Source organism: Lissotriton helveticus, chromosome 2_1 (assembly GCF_964261635.1).
Source record: "Lissotriton helveticus chromosome 2_1, aLisHel1.1, whole genome shotgun sequence".
Taxonomy (NCBI): domain Eukaryota; kingdom Metazoa; phylum Chordata; class Amphibia; order Caudata; family Salamandridae; genus Lissotriton; species Lissotriton helveticus.
The window spans coordinates 1,176,556,380-1,176,565,107 of NC_136059.1; the positions used below are offsets into that span (position 1 = coordinate 1,176,556,380).

Genomic DNA, 8,728 nt, shown 5'->3' on the forward strand with positions numbered 1-8,728 from the left:
TTGACAACATTTTAATTTACTCCAGTGACAACAGCAAGCACCCAGAACAAGTAAGAAGAATTTTGCAAAAGCTCAGAGAGAATCGACTATTTGTAAAATTGAAAAAGTGCGCTTTTAATGTCTCCAAGGTGGAATTTTTGGGATTCGTTCTTTCACCAACCGGCATGAACATGGACGAGAGAAGAATCAAAGCAGTGGTTGATTGGAAATCTCCTGCAAGTGTGAAAGAGGTGCAGAGTTTTATTAGTTTTGCGAATTTCGACAGGAGGTTTATCAGTGAATTTTCACGGAAGATACTACCTCTCACAAGGCTGTTGAGGAAAGGGATTTGTTTCGAATGGACAGAAGAAGCTGAAGAAGCCTTTAAATTGTTGAAGAAAGGTTTTACCTTGGCTCCAGTACTTTTATATGCGGATCCATCAGAACCATTTTAGGTAGAAACAGATGCTTCGGATCAAGCGATTGGTGGAGTATTATCCCAAGGACACAAGGAAACAGGACAATTGCATCCAGTCACCTACAGATCTAGAAAATTAACACCAGCAGAAGTGAACTACACAATAACCGAAAAGGAGTTACTGGCAATTAAAGACGCATTCAAGGAGTGGCAACATTACCTTATGGGAGCTGGGCATCAGGTGACAGTTTTTACCGATTATCGGAATTTAAAGTTTTTGAAATCAGTTAAAAATCTAATGCCCAGGCAACTTAGGTGGTCACTGTATTTTTCGGAATATGATTTTGTAATCACTTACCAACCTGGGGCTGAGAATGGAAAAGCAGATGACTTGTCCAGGTTGGAAACTGATATCAACAAGCCTTGAGAAGAAGGACGAACAATAATACCAGATTCAAAGATCATTTGTACCACTACACCACTCACTGTGAATGAACAGATTGTCCAAGCCATGAGTCCAGAGGACATGCAGAAGTGGGTGAAGGAAGAACCCAATAGAGAAATTCGACATCAACTACCTTATCATAAAGGAGCTCTGTACTTACCTACTAAAGAATTGCAACAACAAGTGTATGAATGCCATGACAACCTCCTAGCAGGACATAAAGGTGAATCTAAGACTGAGGAACTAGTCAAAAGACATTATTGGTGGTCTCGAATGGTGACTGATATTGAGAACTATGTAAAAACTTGTGAAGTCTGCGCTCAGGGAAAATCGGAACGACAGACTTCAAAAGGATTATTGCAGCCTCTGCCCACTCCCCCTGGCCCCTGGCATACAATCACGTTAGATCTGATAGTCGATTTGCCTTCCAGCCAAGGTTATAATACGATTTTGGTAGTGGTAGATGCATTTTCTAAAATGGCACATTTTTTGGCTTTAAAGGGAGTTCCAACAGCTAAACAGTTAGCCAATCATTTTGGTACACAAATAGTAAAAATACATGGAATTCCAAAGGTAATCATCTCAGATCGAGTTCTCAATTCCTTTTCCGTTTTCGGAGGGCCTTTCTGGTGGGTTTTGGAATTGAAGCTAGATATTCTACCAGTTACCATCTTCAGACAGACGGGCAAACAGAGAGGGTTAACCAGGAACTAGAGCAATATCTTAGGTTGTTCCTTTTGAAACAAGAAGGAGATTGGTCAGATTACCTTTGGATAGCCGAATTTGCACACAACAATGCTAGAAATGTTTCTACGGGTTATTCTCCGTTTTATTTGAATTATGGCAGACATCAAAATTCAACTGTGATCCATACTGAAATTTCTGTCCCAGCAGTAAGAGATTTAGTAACCCATTTAAAAAACTTGCTTCCCAAAATTTGGAACAGGCTAAAAAGAAGTACAAGATCTATGCAGACAAAAAGAGAAGAGAGGGTCCTAGTTTACAGGAAGGAGAAGATGTTTGGTTAAGCACTAGAAATCTGAGGTTAAAAGGGAACAGAACATTTTTACCTAGGTCCATATCCAATTGAGAAACCGACAAATCCTGTAACTTATCATTTGAAACTGCCAGCTAAATGGAAAATTCGCCCTGTTTTCCATGTCTCCTTGCTGAAAAAGACGTCACCCGATCTACGAAAAAATGTACCACCAAAACCTATTCAATTTGAGTCTAGAGTAGAATATGAAGTCAAAGAAATTCTGGATTCTAAAAAAGTTAAAGGACAACTGTATTATTTGGTGGGCTGGAAAGGTTATGGACCAGAAGAATGGTCTTGGGAATGCTGGTCGGATGTCCATGCCCCCAGACTTGTGAAGGTTTTCCACCAAAGTTCCCAGCCAAACAGAGTATGGGGGAATCTCCTTTGTTGGGGAGTACTGTCAGAACTCCAAATCCGACCATCAATGCAGTGACTACCTTCAAAATCAAACCGCATCAGTTTGACAAGAGAAATGGCCCATTCAACAATATTTGGAGATTTCTTAATCATCAGAGGAATTCCAAGATGGAGGAGGTGATGGTTTAGTCCTTATGTTTCCTCCACAGGTGCTTGAGCTAAGGTGAAGCGCGTGATGACAAGCCAATGAGCACTTGACTAAAGAAGCTTCCCGAGTCGGACGAACATTTGTTGTGTTCCGAGATAATTTCCTTGTTCCTGTTAGAAGTGGTATTTTGACATTTCCCTCTACAGCGCATTTTAAGATAGCGTGAGTGAAAAGGAGTACCTTTTGAAAAAGAAATAAATTCAGCGTTACCTGTCAAGGGAAGTTGGCACTTCCTCACGATATCCTTCTTCGCTCGAGTCTTTCTTCAAGTAGCATCTTCGGCAAGAGGCCTCCACCGGCAGCAGTTCCTGAAAAGAAGAAAATAAACAGCGATAAGTCATAATTCTATGTTCCATCAAAATGGCAATGACAAATTGAATTTCAGCTCAATTAGAAACTAAGAAAGAAAAGACTTTCAAGGAAGAATACTTACAGAGAATAACGACTTCGTGGGCATCTAAAGAAAAGAAAGAAACAAACATAGATATTAGAATAGTTCAGGTTAGGAATACAATACATAAATTAGGTAATATCTAGGTATTTAGAATAGATTAGTTAGCGCGCATTATTTAGTGTAGGTCTAATTAGGTATTTAGAAATATTAGGCAGCCATACATAACCCAAGTAAATAGGATTTAGGGTTCAAGATCATATCGTTTCAGATCCATTTAAAGAAGAATATTGGTTGATTAAAAGTCTACTAAGAAAACTAAATGGTAAGAGATAAATTAATAAGATCATTTTAAAAAGACAATTCAATAGGAATACAGAAGTAATCATTATCTTCTTAAACAGCTGTCATCATTCAAAGAAGTAATAAATGACAAGAGAGCAAATAAACAAGAAACGAAGAGAAGCAAGTTATCTGGAGCATAAGGTATAAATAGATAAAATATAGAGATAGAGTATAGTGTAGGTCAGGAAATATGTTAATGTTGTTTCTTTAATATAATTTAGGTTTCTCCGAAGTTTATGTCTGTGGGACGGACTAAGCAAGAGAAGCAGAAAGAACACTTCCAGAGCATCCTCTTCTGTTGTTTCTTATTTTATCTACTCCCCCTTCCCCCTGGGGGGTTCCTAAGGGTCAGGTTTTATAAGGTACTCTGGGACATCCTTTGGAGGGAGTTGGGATATTAGCGACTTTGTTCCTGTGCAAGTTTTGGTAGTAAGAATTTCACTTCAGACCTTGACACTCGGACAATACGATCAATGAGCTTATCCATTCCAGGCCACCAGAAATAGTTTCTTACTAAACGTTTCATGGCCAACATCCCTGGGTGAGTTTTGTGTGCAATATTAAGTAATAATTCTTGTATACCTTTTGGAGGGACACACTTACTACCTTTAAGCAGTAAGTTCCCTTCTAACTCCAATTCCTCTGAGAAATTAAATAGTGGAAGTAATTCGGAACTTATATGTTTCATGTTTCTTCTTTGGCCACCCTTCCAACACATGCCTTTTAATGTTACCCCAATTATCATCCTTACGTACACACTCTTCTTCAATTAATTTCGGTAATTTCATTGAACTGCTCTGGAACCATATCATTGATATTAACCACAACATCACAATCTTTGACTATGGCAACCTCATTTTGACTATATGGTAGGTGTGATAAAAAATCTGCAGTTACATTTTTTTTCCTGGTACTTATTCCGTTTTGAAATTGCATTCCTCGAGCTTAGATGATAGCCTAGCAATTCTTGCTGTGGAATTCCAACCTCCATCAGAAGACAAAATATTTACTAACGGTTTATGATCCGTACTCAAGGTAAACCTGATGCCTCACACATAAATGCGATAATGTTCAATAGCCCACACGCATGTAAACAACTCCCTCTCAATAACCACATATTTGCGTTCTGATTCATTTAGTGTTCTTGAAGCAAATGCAAAATTTCACTTCTCTTTACCACTTATTTGTGACAAAACGCTTCCTATGCCATACAAACTGGCATCAACAATAATTATGCATTCCTTACTCATACAGAACGGTTTTAACATTGTTGCCCTGACAATTTCTGACTTAATATCCTCAAACGCTTTCAGTTGTTCACTTGACCAGTCATAAGAAACATTATGTCTCAATAGTTTCCTCAAAGGTCCCATTGTAGTGGCAAAGTTCTCAACAAATGTGCTGTAGTATTCACACATGGCAGCAAATGACAACAATTGTTCTTTATTAACGGGGGCTGGCGCATTCAGTATAGCATCCACATTTGATTTTTTAGGAATAACCCCATCACCAGATAAAGTGTGGCCTAAATACTCAAGAGATTTCTTAAACAAATTGCATTAATGTGCCTTAAAGATAAGGCCATATTTTTCCAACCTCTTATAAACTTCATTCAAGTGCATTTCATGTTCTGTTTCTTTTTTAAAAAAAATCAGAATATCGTCTTAAAACACTTCACATATTGATCAACAGATCTGAATATCTGAAAAATTACTCTTTGAAACACTGAAGAGGCAGAAGCTAGACCAAAAGGCATTCTGGTGTATTGATACAGACATTGAGGAGTAATAAATGCTGTCAATTTTTTAGACTCTTCGGCCAATTCTATCTGGTTGTACGCAGACCTTAAATCTAATGTTGAAAAAACCTTGGCCCCTTCTAGCATCGATACCATCACATTTGCATTGGGTGAGGGGTGACAATCCAATATTATGTTAGCATTTAATGCTTTCAAATCTACACATACCCTCAACTTTTGATCAGGTTTGTGCACTAAAACAATGGGGAAAACCCATTCAGAGGATACAATGGCTTCAATAACGCCTTTGCTAGGTAATTCCTTGAGCATGTCCCTTAATTCTTCTCGAACATTAATAGGAACACCACTCAATTTTTGTTTGACTGGAATAGCATTGTCCTTTAATTTGATTCTGTGAGAGTAGTTTTCTAATTTGCCCAGCTTGTCAGTAAAGACATTTTTGTACTTTCCAATAAGTTGTAGTTCTTTCCCACCATTGCTTAAGGCAGAAATTTGTTCTGCCCATTCTTCTCCACACAGTAACACAGGTTTCCTAGAGCGGGGATTTAATATGATGCCTAATTTCCACTGATCTCTCCAACCCAAAACATTTACACCTTTCACTGCAATATATAACTTAATGTGTGCACATATTTCTTTAACTTAAAAGTCAAAGGAAAATCAAAATATCATTCCATTTCAATTTTATATCCATCAAATCTTTCAGCCACAATGTCAGATGGTTGTATCTGAGTACCTTTACACGCTTCACTCAATTTGTTCCTGTAATACTGTTGAGTGATAAACGTCCAAGGAGACCTAGAATCAACCATACGTTCTAATTCTGCTCCCAGGACTTGTACCAAGCACTTAGGAGATTTATTTACCATATATTCATTTGAGTGGAGTTCATTGTTGATGATGGACACAACAAAACCCTTTTCACCCTCTGGTAATTCACTGTACTCACCTCCACATTTTACCATGTTTGATTGGTATTTCTCCTACTATCTCTGCACACATTAGCAAAATGGCCCATTCTGCCACACTTCTTACATTCTCTGTTTATAGCTGGACACCCTGAGAATGATGCTATATGGGATCTACTACACCTGTAACACACATTTTGATTCTCATATCTATCATATCTTTTACAATTAATACTATTATTTCATTTTGAATTATTGTATTTAGCTTGTGAATGATCACTTTTGTGTTCATTTTATGTTTAAGTGCACATAGTTCTTCTACCCCTTTCTTCTTGACAGCATTTTGTCTTACAGTCTGCATCCACTTTTCCGCTTGTTCTAATACTTTAGCTGTAGCAATGGCTTCTGCCAGTTTTGGATCCCCCATAACCCATAGCTTTTCATGTATTTTTTTATTCCTCACATGCACAATGATCTGGTCACTGATCATTTCATCTCCCATTAACCCAAAATTACAATGCATACTCAATGACCTTAACGCGGTTAAAAAAATCATCAAATGACTCGTCTTCTTTTTGAGCTCTCGTATAAAATTTAAATCTGTTTAGCGCAATATTTGTTGTGGGATTGAATTGAAATGCGTAACATCGCCTCTTTGTATACATTCATGTCATCTTGTCCTTCAGGTGTGAACACTTGTGGTAGAGCTCTAAAAAGGACTTGCCCTTCTGAACCAAGACAATGTAAAAATATGCTCCATTTCCTTTCTGCTCCCATGCGCTCTCCTTCTATTCCCTTCATGTATGTTAAAAAATCCTCCTTTCATCTTTTCCATGGTATGGGAGGATCACCTTTACTTTGCAAATATTTCCCAGGATGTTCAAACTTCATAATGTCTTCGGCTGTGTGTAGGATATAATATACCTGCTTTAAAACTTTTGCGTCCCCACAACGAAAAAATATATATTTTGATTTGTTGTCTGTTTTTTTATACCAGAAGTTACTTGACAAAACACACAGTCTTCCTCTGAAAAATATAGTAATCTTTCTTTTTTAAACATTCACTCACCCAAATTGTCATTTTTTTATTTAAAAGACCTAATCTTGTGTTGATCACCTAAGTGGAGATGCACTACTTGTGTGCTGTATGAAATTGTGCTCCACAGGTGTAAAAATGCAGATCGTTGTGCCTGTTACTATGGAAATATAGCTATCGGTAGGCTCGTTGTTATCATAATGTTTCCAAAAGAGGGTCCCTGTGTGACGTTGCACGTAAAGATCATGTGTCTTGACGTCACCACATGACACGCAAGCTTATGTGTTATGCTCCTCAAGTTAGAACGTTGTGAGAAGACCGGCGTCCGTGGTTCTTCACAGGGAATGCTCCGTGAAGTTTGAACGTTGAATAAAGGTGAACGATATTTACTTTTTAAAATTCCTCGTTATCCTTTTCGATCCCTCGACGATTGACACCGCATCCAAGCAAATTAAAATGAAATGGGTCCAATTTGTAAACACCTAACATGTGCCGGTGGCAGCGCTTACAGTTTCCAAAGCGCGTGTTCCTTTTTCTTTAAATCCAAAACCATAAAACAGAGCAAACTCAAGAAAATCTTTTGGGTTTAGGAAACACTCCGCTCCCGTGCTGAAATTGTGACAAGAGTGGTTCCTCACCTCGTCGCCATTTGTTGAAAGTAATCCAGACAAAATTACTTTAAGATCATTTATTCCTTACTATCAGGTTCTAGCCTGTGTCGGGCGCGTGTGCATCTCGCGCCGTGCATTGACTCACTCAGACACCAGCTTGAGTCTCCGCGTGGTCCCAACTAACTCCTGGGGCCACGCCTCTTTTATTTTATACTCTACGCGGCGTCCGTACGACACCGCGTAGGCGCACGCCTATGTGCGCGATAGACTAGACCGCAAACATGTGGTCCATCAACATTACATTCCTTTCAACCTTTATTGGAAAATCAAAAACACTGGGATATTGAGGCACTCATGCATTAGAACTAACAGTAACAAAAAGTTCGCGGCCATCCGGCCAGTTACCAGTCTCTGGATTCATCCGTTCAAGGTCAGCCCACCGCATAGTCCGCCAGCTGTGAAGAAGGGGCTGGGTTTCTCCTCAGTCCATAGCCTGCCGCTTCTCCACGGAACAGCACTCTCCTGGGGGGCTCGTTACTGGGAACCCCGACAGCCTGGGGCCCCGTGGGGCTCCGAGAACTTGCAGCTTTCGGCGTCTCGGAGGCTCGTGGTCCCTCTGCTGGACTCTCGCTTCTGCCAGGGCCTGCACTTTCAGGGGTGCTCTGGTTCGCTTCGGGTCGGTCGGGTGACTCCTGATGATTCTCTGGGCCAGGCTGGTCTTCTGTCGGATTTGCCGCTTTCTTAAAGAACGAAACGTTGCGAGTGACTGTCTCTCCTCCTCGCTGAGCTGTTATCATTGTCCCGTTGCGGCTCGTGACTGTCCACGGCCGTGGCTCATAAGGGAGTCTGAATTTACTCCCTGGGTACCTGTCCCTTACATAGACTTGGTCGTTCTAGCCGATAGAGGATTCTTTGGCTTTCCGCCAGAAGCTGGCATAGTCATTCGACCTCTTCCTGTTGGACAAAGTCCTTCGCGAGTTTGCTCTGTTGGGGGTCCAGGTGTGGTGATTGGGGATGTTGTCGCGGACTATTCGACCCATTGCTGATGGGCCAGGGGCAGCTTCCGTGGTGCGATGCGGCGTGAGGCGGTACTCCCTGAGGTACGAGTATATTTCTTTTTCCAATGGGGCTCCTTCAGCATGGGCAATCCGGATAATTTTGTTTAGGGTGCGCATAAACCTTTTCACCTCTACATTGGCTTGCGGCCACCGGGGTGTCACCTTCCTGTGTTG

The 8,728-nt window shown here is 40.2% G+C and overlaps 1 long non-coding RNA gene across 1 annotated transcript in view; it reads right to left on the minus strand.

The window, feature by feature from the left end:
* The window catches only part of LOC144819654 (uncharacterized), a 67,055-nt gene extending 64,301 nt beyond the window's left edge, over nt 1-2,754 (minus strand). The window contains exon 1 of the long non-coding RNA XR_013607497.1: nt 2,657-2,754. This is a non-coding gene — a long non-coding RNA (uncharacterized LOC144819654). The remainder of the gene's footprint in view (nt 1-2,656) is intronic.
* Nucleotides 2,755-8,728: the final 5,974 nt, after the last annotated feature.